This window comes from Mastigoproctus giganteus, chromosome 10 (genome assembly GCF_048544385.1).
Source record: "Mastigoproctus giganteus isolate SK-2022 chromosome 10, ASM4854438v1, whole genome shotgun sequence".
Lineage (NCBI taxonomy): Eukaryota > Metazoa > Arthropoda > Arachnida > Uropygi > Thelyphonidae > Mastigoproctus > Mastigoproctus giganteus.
In genome coordinates, this window is record NC_143584.1 from 113222159 (window position 1) to 113234155 (window position 11997).

Below are 11997 nucleotides of genomic sequence, written 5' to 3' on the forward strand. Positions count from 1 at the left end.
ACTGCAGTGCTCTGTCAGCATGTACACTTTCACGCAAACCCAGGCTTCCATCAGATTGGGAAAGAGGGGAGAAGCAGCTTTGCGAAATTCATTTTAAAACCAGTTAAATAAATTCTAGACTAATGCCAATAAATAACAAGGCAAAAACAAAATTGTCGACAGTGAATCTTATTTACCAACGTCGAGTACGGCTAAGTGTATTTAATTTGGTTTTCATGATACAGTAAGGAAAGATATACGAGGGGCGGTGTAACAATAATTAAGAATTATTATCAAGCTAATGAACTTCGTAGTGGATATTGGAATTAGGGTATCGGAGTCCATAGAGTAATATATTTAGTGCATTACATTTCAGACGCATTCGATAAACAATAAATAAATTTTCCGTTTATACTCCGTGACGACCATATAGGGTCAGAAGAGTGTACCTAGTAGAAAAAATACAAGAGCAGCGCCGTGTTTAGCAGTATCGTGGGCTAGAGATATCCTAAGATAAAACCTGGAAGGTTTTATCTTAGCTCCTCTTGGGTACCTTTCTCTTATTTTCTTAGTCCATCTATCATCATGTCTTCGAACTATGTGTCCTGCCCAAGACCATTTCAGTCCTTTAGTTTTGATAAGAATGTCCTTTATTTGTGTTTGCTGCCTAATCCATGTGTTTTTCTTTTTCTCTAACAGTCTGATTGCTAATATAATTCGTTCCATTCTTCGCTGTGTGGTTTTCTGCTTCTCTTCCATTCTTTTGGTGAGTGCCCAAGTTTTACTTCCATAAGTCATGGTGGGGAGTATACATTTATTCATTATTTTATGTTTCACACAAATTGGGATATTGCTCCTCAGTATGTGACTATATTTTCTGAATGCTATCCATCCGAAATTTATTCTTCTCTTGACTTCCAGCCATTTATCATTATTAAGCTAATGACTTGTCCTAGATAAGTATATGAATCCACCTCTTCGATTATTGCTCCTTCAATAATTATATTCCTTTCTGCGGCATACTTGTTCATCATTACTTTTGTCTTAACCATATTAATTTTTATTCCGAAATCCTTACTAATTCTGCATAACTGATTAAGATTTTCTTCTAATTCTTTGGGACCGTGGCTTATGATCACGGTGTCATCTGTAAATGGTTTAGGCACTCTCCATTCACAATTACTCCTCTCTGCGACCAGTCCATCTTCTGAAAGCTTCTTCAAGGGCAGTAGTAAACAACTTCGGAGATATTGTCTCCTTGCCGAACTCCTTTCTCAATTTTAAATTTGCTATTGTCTTTGTCTGGTCTAATAAAGGAGGTAGCTTTCTCATATATTTTCTTCAAAATCATAATGTATGGTGTCTATGCCTTGCTTTTCCAGTGTCCGAAACATTGCTTTATGCTGTATGGAGTCAAATGCCCTTTCGTAATCCACAAATGCTAGGCGAAATGGTGTTTTATATTCATTTTTTTTTCTATTAGCTGTGATATTACGTGAAGGTGATCCATAATTGAGAATCCTGCCCTAAAGTCAACTTGCTCTTTCGGTTGATTCTCATCTAATTCACTCAATGTGAATTATAGTCGGGTATAAATTAAAACTTAGTGTTATTAGCTGATGAAATTCCAAAAAATTTTCAAGGAGACTATTTTTATTATTTTCTTTAACGAACATACCTTGCGGGAGCGAATGTATTAAGGTTCTGTCGAATGAAATGTTTTACTTCAAGTTTGGCATTCGCTTTATAGCATTTATAACGCCTTAGCGTTATAAATGAACTCAAGAAACTCGATGATGTACGCCGGATTTCGATTAAGACACGCATAAATCGATTAGAAAGAATTGCCTACGAACGGATACATTGATATACAAAATAAATAAAAGATGGTTCAAATGGGTTGTGATCAGGTTGCGCCATAGCTCCTGCCTCACCTTGGCATCTGAGTGATTCAGTTTACATTCATTAGTGTTCTCTGTATTAGCTCCCTCAGTGTTCTCTGTTTAAACATAAGTGAATAATATATGATATATAATTATATGTTATATAATAATAATTGAGATGCAGTACAGTGGGTTCGCCATATACTATTCGTTTTCATTGGTCTACATTCCAATCTCCGTTAGACTAGAGAAATTTTTAAAGGCTTCTTCAATCGAAATTGCAATTACCGATCTCAGGCGGAGAGGATAGGCGTTTTCCTGTGGGATTATATTTTATTTATTTATTGTTTTTAGCCTACACAATGTTCTAGAAGATTTTCTTGAAGCATATACTACTCAGATCAGGAGGGTCTAACTTGCTGTCCATTTCTTAAAATTTCGCAGCTCGCGGCCAGTGTAGCCATTTCTAGGTGTTATGCCATCCCATCCTTTCCAACTTAAAACAAACTTGCCCCAAAATTTAGTTTTACAAGTTGTGACACTTTTGCAAATATCCGTTTTTAGTAGCATTCCACTTTTTCTGTATTGCTTTCTTATGTTCTAGGTGTCTGCCTGAAAATTTAACAGTATTATTAGAACCATATAATAAGAATGTTATTAGTGTTATAAAATAATATTTAATTACTAAATGTAAAAAATTAAACTGTGAATATATATTGAGCAAGGAACTAGTCGCTGCTGGTGAGAATACATGCAACCCATGGCCTTCAGCCAAGAGATAGTGAAGGCCGGATATAGTGTGGGTTTGTTGTTTCTGCGGCTATATAGCCGCAGCGAGACCCCACCCTGCCTCAGGGAGGCAGGCCGAGTGTAGTAGGGAATAGAAAGGTCTCGGGGGAGGGGGGGATCCTGGACGATGCCCGAGTTTGCCAGGGAGAGCCCCCGGAGGGGGGGGGGAGGAACACTGTGGCTCTCGCTCCCTTTAATTTCCTATTTCCACCTGGAAGTACGAAGTTAAAGGGATAGAGGGGCACTCTTGTAGAAGCAGCCCATTCTCCACGGGGGGGGCCAACTGTTAAGAGCACAAAAAGATTTGTGGTATTAGAGTCCACTAGGTGAAAATATTGGGATGGGAAAGGGATTATAGATGCTACAGCAGAATTTTAAAAGATTACTATCATCCGTGTCTATTACGAATGGAAAAATGCTTGGAAAAGGACCCTGAACAGACGGAACTGCGGCCAAAAATATAAGGTGATGAATGGTGCTCAACGTCTGGCGAGGATTATCAAGTGATATTGTCGCCAAACGACGGAAATTAACCCCTTCACTTAATGTGGGACCATGCAAAGAATTCACTATGGGAGTAAGAGGGCTTTTCTGAAGCCACTTTTATCTGACGCTTTTGATGCCTCACGGCCTGAATGTCTGCCCTAATTCATAATAACCTAACCACTATACTGACCCAATCATAGAATCAGGTACAGTGTGTCCGCGATTCCAATTTTCGTAAACTAATACGTATCTAATATATTTATATTTTCCTATTATTAAACTTGTCACAATCTGTTTTTGTATCCTTTTCGCTCTGAGCAACAGTAATTTGATATTAATCGTAAACTAATACATCTTCAAAGATTCATGATGGAGGGGGTCAGTCTAAATGAGAAATCAAACTTTATAATCTTAAAAATGCATTTTAACGAGTTAGACAGTGCGGTGTGACAAATGAAAAGACATACTCCACATGTCAGCGTATAATAAGCGTACAATATACATAGTACTTACCTTCAGGCTGCAGCTTTCTCGGACAGTAAAAGTAGTAGCAGTTCACAGAATGATCTTCGCGTGTATTCCCAGTCACTTGTTAAGCTTGTACAGATATATCCACTAGCCCCGCTCCTTCCTGTTAACTCCCGCATGTCTCTGACAAGTCCCTTCCGAAACGTGTCGGCAGGCTTAGTTCAACGCCAGTTACCTTAGCATGCGTAATGTCTGTGATGAATCAGCGGGAGAAAGAGCTCTAGGGAGCGCGCAAGCTGCTGTTACATCTTAATGAGGGTGAGAAAGGTGCTCGTGATGAGGTAGCGGTGTTTTAGCTACTCCTTGGGAAGGAGTGGCACGGAGTTCCTTGGGATGACGTAATTTAAAAAGGAAGGAGGACGGTCCTGAGGAGGTTTCGCCTTTGTAACCGGACATGCTTCTTGCAGGGTTCACTCTCCCCCCCCCCACTTCAGAAGGGAGCGATAGCCAAGTAAAGCACGCTCTTCACACGCTAGAGAAGAACTAAATATTAAAAAAAAAAAAAACCTGCTTATACTTCGGGACGACCACGTGCGAGTTAGAGAAGTTCTTCACAAGATAGAGTGAATATAAAAACATCACCGTATTTATCAGTCGTGTGTCCACTCCAACTACGGTTAACTCAAACAATGAATGGAGAGGGCGCTGAATCTCTTTAAAAGTTACAGCTATCAGTTACAGGCTCTGCAAAAACGATAAGTGTTTACCTGTTATTTATATGATTGTTATTTTATATTGTACTTAATACGTAGTCATATAGTTATAGTTACGCTGGTTATTTTTTATTTTTAATTTAGATAAAGAGTTTTTGTGGATTTTACTTACGATAGATAAAACCGTTATTTCGTTCCATTTTTGTAGCCATTGTTTTTGGATATAGTGGTAGGGAATTCAAATTTAATTGAGGTAGCTAGGTAGCTCTAACGCATAATTATATAGTAATACGCTTCACTGTTTCTATTTAATAGTTCCTATTCAAATACTACTGACATTTAATTTATTGATTTTATTAATTTAAACTACCATGCCCCAAACTAGAGCAGCAAAGCAACGGGCACAAAGTGGCAGGAGTGCTGTGACTCGCGGGAGAACTGAGGGGGGCAATTCTCCAACGCATCACAGCCTAAAAAAATGTGCAACTTGTGAAATGTTTGCCGAACTCTCTGGAACGGAACATGATATTGCCATGGGGGATGTCTTTGTGTGTGCGCGATGCAAGGAGTGTATCGAAATCAGGCAACAACTCAGCGTTCTTATGGGCCTATATGAGAGCTTGAAGGACAGGGTGGATGCCCTCGAAGGAACTAAATTGAGGGGCCCATCAAGCTCTCAGCTGCCCACATCAACGCCAGAGCTTGCACTTGGTCATCACGCAACACAGCGGCAACCCCTAAGGCAGAATGCGCTGGTCCCACAGGAACTAGTTGTTGTTGGTGACTCTATTGTCAGGGAAACGGGGAACATCCTTTGTAAAAAGGATAGGTGGAACAGGACCAGGGTATGTCTGCCAGGGGCAAAGGTTGATGACGTTGTCGAGCGGATATCATCTTTCAAGGGCACAAAAGGTGATATAGTTGTACACGTTGGCACTAATGATATTAAGAGTAGGAGACCGGCGGAATTACTCAACAAGTACAGGTCACTGTTGAAAAAAAGCCGTGAAATCGGGTTGAATTTGAAAGTGTCTGCAATTCTGCCCAGACACGATAGGAGGGAGTACATGATGAGAGCCTTGTCGATCAATTCGGCCCTGAAAGGATTGTGCAAGGCTCAAGGGGTAGAATTTTTTTCAGCCTGGACTGTACTTGTTAACAGGAGAGATTGCTTCTACAGGGATGGGATACACTTAATATATTATTATTTCTTAATATTTCTTATTTCTTAATATTATTATTATTTCTTAATATATATATTATTTCTTGACTGATTGTATCAATACGATACAGTACTTCCATTGTCCAACTGTAGAACAAAAGCAGTTGGCTATTGACAACCAGTGTTCGACGACTCTGAGTGCTCCCACCTCTTGGTATCTAGGTCATTGCCTCCGGCTGTTTTAAAGACTTCGCCTGAAATAAACTAGGGAGTTGTGCTACCACAAACACCGCCTAATCCCTTTAGAGCAATTGTCAAAAGTGTTCTGCTTCGCCTTCGTTTTTCCGCCCTGGTAGGGTAACTACTAAAATCATTACTGTCGCTTTCCGTCATACTGCAATGCCGACCAGGAACACCAAAAATCAACTAAAGACGACTACTGTCGTTTGCAGCCGCTGCAACAAAGAAGTCAGTGAAGTGGTCTCGTGTAAATTATGTTTCGCCCTGCTTTGCGAATCATGTTCGGGCCTAAAATCCCTACATAAATTGAATGCCCCGCGTCGCAAGAATTTCACGTGCGTTCCTTGCAAGAACAACCAGCCGAAAAAATTTAGGTCCTGCGAGCAGTTTACCAGTTGCACAGATAATCAAGTTGGTGAAGCGATCGCAGTTCCATTAGCAGATGATAATGATACATCACCCACTTCCAGCACCTCAGCTGCTGATACATTTCATCCAACTGACTGCTTCCCAGATATAAGGGCCGGATCCGTGGAACGGCTTATTTCCCATTGTGATATCACTAACGCCGCAACCTGTTCGGTTGACCCTGATGATGAAGACTCTAGCCTCTCTAACTTAACAGATGCAAAGGATAAGTCCCACCATCGCAGTGTCGCCACTGTAGCAACTCAAACAGAAGACTTCGCCAATATCCCGCATGCACAGCTAACAATGCATGCAGATCCCCAAAGAAGGAACTCCCCACCTTCTATCATGTTTACTAATGTGTCTACACAAACTGATTTTTCGCTTGCTGAATCTTTGTTTCCTAGCCACTCCACGTGCCTCTTCAAGAACCGTAAATCACTTGAAATTATTATAACATCAATACTTGAAGATATCAAACACCGTATGCTCTGCACTACTAATAACTACGTATCCGCCATAGCTGATAACTTTTCTCAAGATCCAAGTTTGTGTACATGTAATGATGGTGGCCCAGCTATTAAATGCGCTACGACTCAGACCTGCGCTACTAATCAGGATCACAATAACTTATCCTACAGCACTAATGCACTGAATTCTGGCCAAACACTAAATTGCCCCGAGATCCAGATAGCCAAAGAACTTCCTTGCCAGGAAAACCAGACCAGAAACCCTGCCAATCCTACGGAAGAATCAGCTAATCCAGATAAACCACTTAGTGTCCCACTCCACAAATCACAGAAGCCATCTACTCCATTGCAATGGAAACCCAATCCTGAAACTATCGTCGAGCCTTACTCGTACTCAAGCCGAGTGTATCAACCTACAATGCCGAAGAAACCTGAAATCCACAATTGCGGCCCCCCACTGCTAACATTACAACCATCCCGGGCGGAAGTTGTAGCTGCACCTCCTCTTACACTTGTGGCCCAGAGTTACTGCAGTAAGCCTCGCCATCCTGAAGAGGGTAAAATGGGAACCCCAAATGTACTAAAGAGAAGGCGATCGTTTAAAATGGGCACCTCGGCCACCTCCAGGTTGCAGGCGATGAATCCACCAACTGTCCGTCTTCGACGAAGTCTATTCGTTTCCCGACTGGCCCCAAATACAACTCCAGATGATATCGCGTCATACATAATGCATGAGCTGCACTTTACTGTGTCCGTCACACTTCTTAAGAAAACACCCCTGCATACATCGTTCAAAGTTGAGTGCGATGCACAGAATTTCAGCTCCATATCAGCGACTGCTCTCTGGCCGTCTGGATCACTACTCAGGCCATACTATGAACCTAAATCCAATATCACTCCATGCCTAGCCATGGCTAATGCGCTATCCCACCAAGACTGCTCCCAAGCGTGACGGTTTGATAGGCATTCCTATTCTCAGAAGCCCCAAAACCAGGAATCAGGGTCACACGATGATGAGCCCTATACATACCCCGATGACAAAACCTCTGATCAATCTCTGCAATACCACAGCTACAATGAAATCCACCCTCAGCTCATACCAACTATTGTAACCAACCGTGCTAAAAAGCCAACAAAGAAAATAAATAATGTCCTCGAATCAGCACTCGTGAAGGTCTCGTGTCACCTTACACTCAAGATTTTTTATCAAAATGTTCGTAGTATTCGGAATAAGCTCGAGACACTTGAGCAGATGCTTCTGTCCCAAATGGCTGACGTCATCTGCATGTCTGAAACCTGGCTGGAACCACAACAAGAATCAATTGCCTCCACCCAAGCTGCTGGTTACAAATCTTTCTTCACCTCCCGCTCTCATACCTGTGGTGGGGGCGTTGCTGTTTTCATAAATGCCAGTAGACTTGAGTTCGTACATGTAGTCTCTAGCAAATCCAATCTATTCGAAGCAGTGATAGTAACGGTCAAGATCAACTCTTGCTTATTAGATCTCGGTGCAATATATACACCCCCAACCCCCGATGCTCAGACAATCAATGATATTGCATCCTGGCTAATAAATACGCTTCACACATCTGCTATCCACCTCATCTGTGGGGATTTTAACTTACCACCAAATCTCCAACATCTTCATGAGTCACTTATGGCTAAGATTGCACCTAGTGGCCTCAGGATCATAAACGAAGGCCCAACTAGAGGTCTTCATCGCCTGGATCTCATATTATCGTCTGGTTCCTGTAGCGTCGACATTAAACCCGAAACTCACTTTGAATCCGATCATGAACCCATCGTAGTCCTATTGCAGCTCCCAATGCCCAACTTTAATGTCTCCCACTACGTCAAAAGGAAGATCATCATCTCTCCCACCTTCCTACAACCGAACAGATGCCTTTATGCAACAAGATTAATTCCCTGGGAAGTTCTCGAATCAGGAGATCCGGAACTGGCTCTAGACATATTAACTAGATGGTTGCACACTGTTACTATGTTCTCAGCAGCTAAACAGGTCAGTATCTCCGCTAGAACTAATGCTTGGTGGTCTTCGGAGCTAAATCACAGTTTCAAGTGCAAACAGTCCCTCCATAAACAATGGAAACAGTCTGGTACAGCATATGACCGAACTCAGTACTCCAAAGCTAGAGCACTGTTTAATAGACTGAAATCGCAAGCCATTAAAGAATACACTGACAAGACCTTATCCAAAGGCAAAGTGCCATATACCCGTAACTCTGAACCAGATTCCAACTTCAATCCAGTTGAATGGATCAACTATGTAGCCAGATTCCAAGACAACATCACACAACCATATGATTACCAACCAGACCCCATTTCAAGTCCAGATGATGAGCTGTTTTCCATTCAAATCGATCGACAGCAGCTTCGTCAAGCCATCAACTCGCTGCGTCCGTCATGCACCGCTGGCATCGATAATGTCCCACATTTCATCGTAAAGTGCCTCAGTCCATATATCCTTGATCCTCTGCTCTACTTGTTCAACTCCATCCTCTCTCATAGAGTGTTTCCGGCATCCTGGAGCAAATACAGTCTTGCCCCACTACCTAAAGTTCAACTACCAAGCCAGCCGAAGCACTATAGACCGATCTCCACTGCATCCACGCTCCTAAAGCTACTGGAAAAAGTCCTTCTTCCGCATATAACACGCCATCTTCTTCCACAATCATCAAAACAACTCCATTATGTTCTCCCTAATAGATCAACTGTCTCCAACCTTCTGGCAGTCCAAACGGAAATTTTAAATGCATTTGAGGCCAAATCAGAAATGGCGGTTGTTTATGCCGATATTGAAGCTGCTTTTGATAGCCTCAACATCTCAGCCCTTCTGAATCTCCTAACCAATTTCTTTCGGATCAAAGGTGACGTTTTCGCTTTTCTGCACTCGCTCCTCTGGAACAGAACAGTGTACCTCACTCATCGTAACCTCTGCTATACCCGATCCATCAATGCTGGTGTGCCGCAAGGTGGCGTTTTATCGGGGTTACTTTTTACCGCCCTCCTTATTCCGTTTGTGTGTAACAGAGATGATGTCATTACCTACGCCGACGATATAAAGTTCCTAACGGAAATACCACCATCAGCCGACAGGGGAGTGATCACATCGGAAATCTGTAATAAGATCACAGCTTTCTCTAGCCATCTCAACCATTTCGGTCTCAAACTGAACCCCCAAAAATCCGTTATTATGGTTTTTTCTCTGAAGAAGTGTCCCACATCCATACAACCCTCACTGCAGGGTGCCGTTATTCCAAGTGTTACTAAACACAAAGATCTCGGTGTAACCTTCGACCCAAACCTTAGGTTCAACTGTCACATCGAATGTGTTCTACGCAAGATCAACCGAATGCGCTGGATTGCCCGTCAACATCTTCTTCATAACACAGACGCAAGAACCACAATCAGATATCTGGAAACCATTGTGTATCCTACCTTTCTGTATGCCTCTGAAATATGGGCATCCGCAGTACCTTCTCTCATGAAGCCCATCTTCGCCAGTGAATACTGGATATTGAAGTGGGCAACCCACAAACATCGACTCCCCCCTCAGCAGAGGACCACCAGCATGGCCGACCAACTCCAAATCCCGCGGCTGCCTCAAATAATCAGCATGAGGAGAACTGTGACCACAGTCAAACTGCTGGTTGGCAAAATCAACTCCCCTGACTTCTGGGATATATGCCAGTGGCATGTTCCACTTCCGTCCTTACGAGCCACCCCTCTTCTTCAGCTACAACGGAACAGGCTGAAGATCAGTGACAGATTCCTACCTGGACAAGTACTTCCTACAGTACAAGCCCTGCTAATGATCGGAGTTGACCTCCAGAAATTCGCTTCTGATCGCAATTACAGGCGCTCGTTGGCCGAACTTGTTCCCCTTTTGTTTGGCCCCTGATGTCGACTCATACTGATATCTCCATCTGCTATCTCCTATGAGGTGCATAACGGCACGTCGCAGGCAAATCGACGAACTGTCTTCACAAGAAAATGCAATACCGAACAATAATTTGGCACTGTGAAATTTTCTGACTTGTGTGAATATGCTTAAATATGTGCTTTGTACATATGAACGTGCACATACCTTGGTGCACTGTCTGCCTCACATCTATGTACATACTCATATCTTGAATGGCTAATGCTACGTTTTTAATTGTTATGTAATCTTTTATACTGCACAAATTTTTATACTGTACATATTTTTATATTTCTATATCATTGTCATGCCCCTGGCCTCCTGGCTGTGGCGGGCACATTATTGTTATCTTTACCGTACAATAAAGATTTTCTTTCTTCTTAAATAGAAAGGGTGCAAGAATATTTGCTGATGCTATTGAGGCAGTGTTAGGTGGGTCGGAAGACTGCTAGTTTGGGGGGATACAAAGACTAATAGTTTAACAGTAACCGCAGGCAGAGGTGAAGGTGATTCTTGCACAACTTCTATTAGAATAAGAAGCGACCTGGAGCGAGGGGTGTTGGGGGTTTCAGGGACGGATGGCAGTCATCATGGAATAGTTGGGTATATGGGATGTGTTAGGGTAACAAGGAATAGGCATAGGAGCATGTATGCTTGCATGTATACCAATGCTAGAAGTATAGTAAATAAATTTGATGAATTTGAAGTGTTGGTCAAGATATCAAAGGCGGATATTGTTGGGATAGCAGAGACGTGGTGTCACAAAGATATAAGGAATGCAGAACTGGAATTTGGGGAGTACAATGTGTACAGAAAGGATAGACAGGACAGAAAGGGAGGGGGTGTTATGCTGTTAATTAAGAAAAACATAAAATCAAAGGAAGTGCACCCAGTTAATATAGATGAACAGTGCTCTGTTGAGTCAGTTTGGTGCGAGATAAGCACTGCGAAAGGAAAAATAAGGGTAGGAGTGTGTTATAGGCCTAATGACTTGAATGAGTACAATGAACAATTGTACAGAGAAATAGTGGGCCAGTAAATCTGAATGTCTTATAATGGGGGATTTTAAGTTCCCAGATATTGACTGGAACTTGTGGGTTGGTCACTCACACACCAGTCAGACTTTTGTGGATTTATTGGATGATTGTTTTCTGCAGCAGCATGTTCGAGAGGCAACCAGAGAAAGTAACACTCTTGATCTGGTTATCAGCAGTGATCATTCGTGTATTAAGAATTTGCAGATAAAGGAACCACTAGGTGGCAGTGATCACAGTGTGCTGAAGTGGGATTTACTCAAAGAGGTAACTACCGTCAGGGGTAAAGGAAAGGGTTTTTGCTTCCGTAAAGGGGAGTACAGTGGTCTCAGACAGTTTTTAAATTCTGTACAGTGGGATCAACTGACGATGTTACCAACAGTAAATTCTAAGTGGGAAGCATTCAAGGAATTAATCGTGGAAGC

The 11997-nt window shown here is 42.2% G+C and overlaps 1 protein-coding gene across 3 annotated transcripts in view; it reads right to left on the reverse strand.

Annotated features, from left to right (window-relative positions):
• LOC150079227 (metabotropic glutamate receptor 3-like) overlaps window positions 1–3965 on the reverse strand; it is a 175207-nt gene extending 171242 nt beyond the window's left edge. For all 3 annotated transcript variants that reach the window (XM_090384024.1, XM_090384023.1, XM_090384025.1), the window contains exon 1: window positions 3651–3965. The gene's annotated coding sequence lies outside the window, so the exon portion shown is untranslated. The remainder of the gene's footprint in view (window positions 1–3650) is intronic.
• Window positions 3966–11997: the final 8032 nt, after the last annotated feature.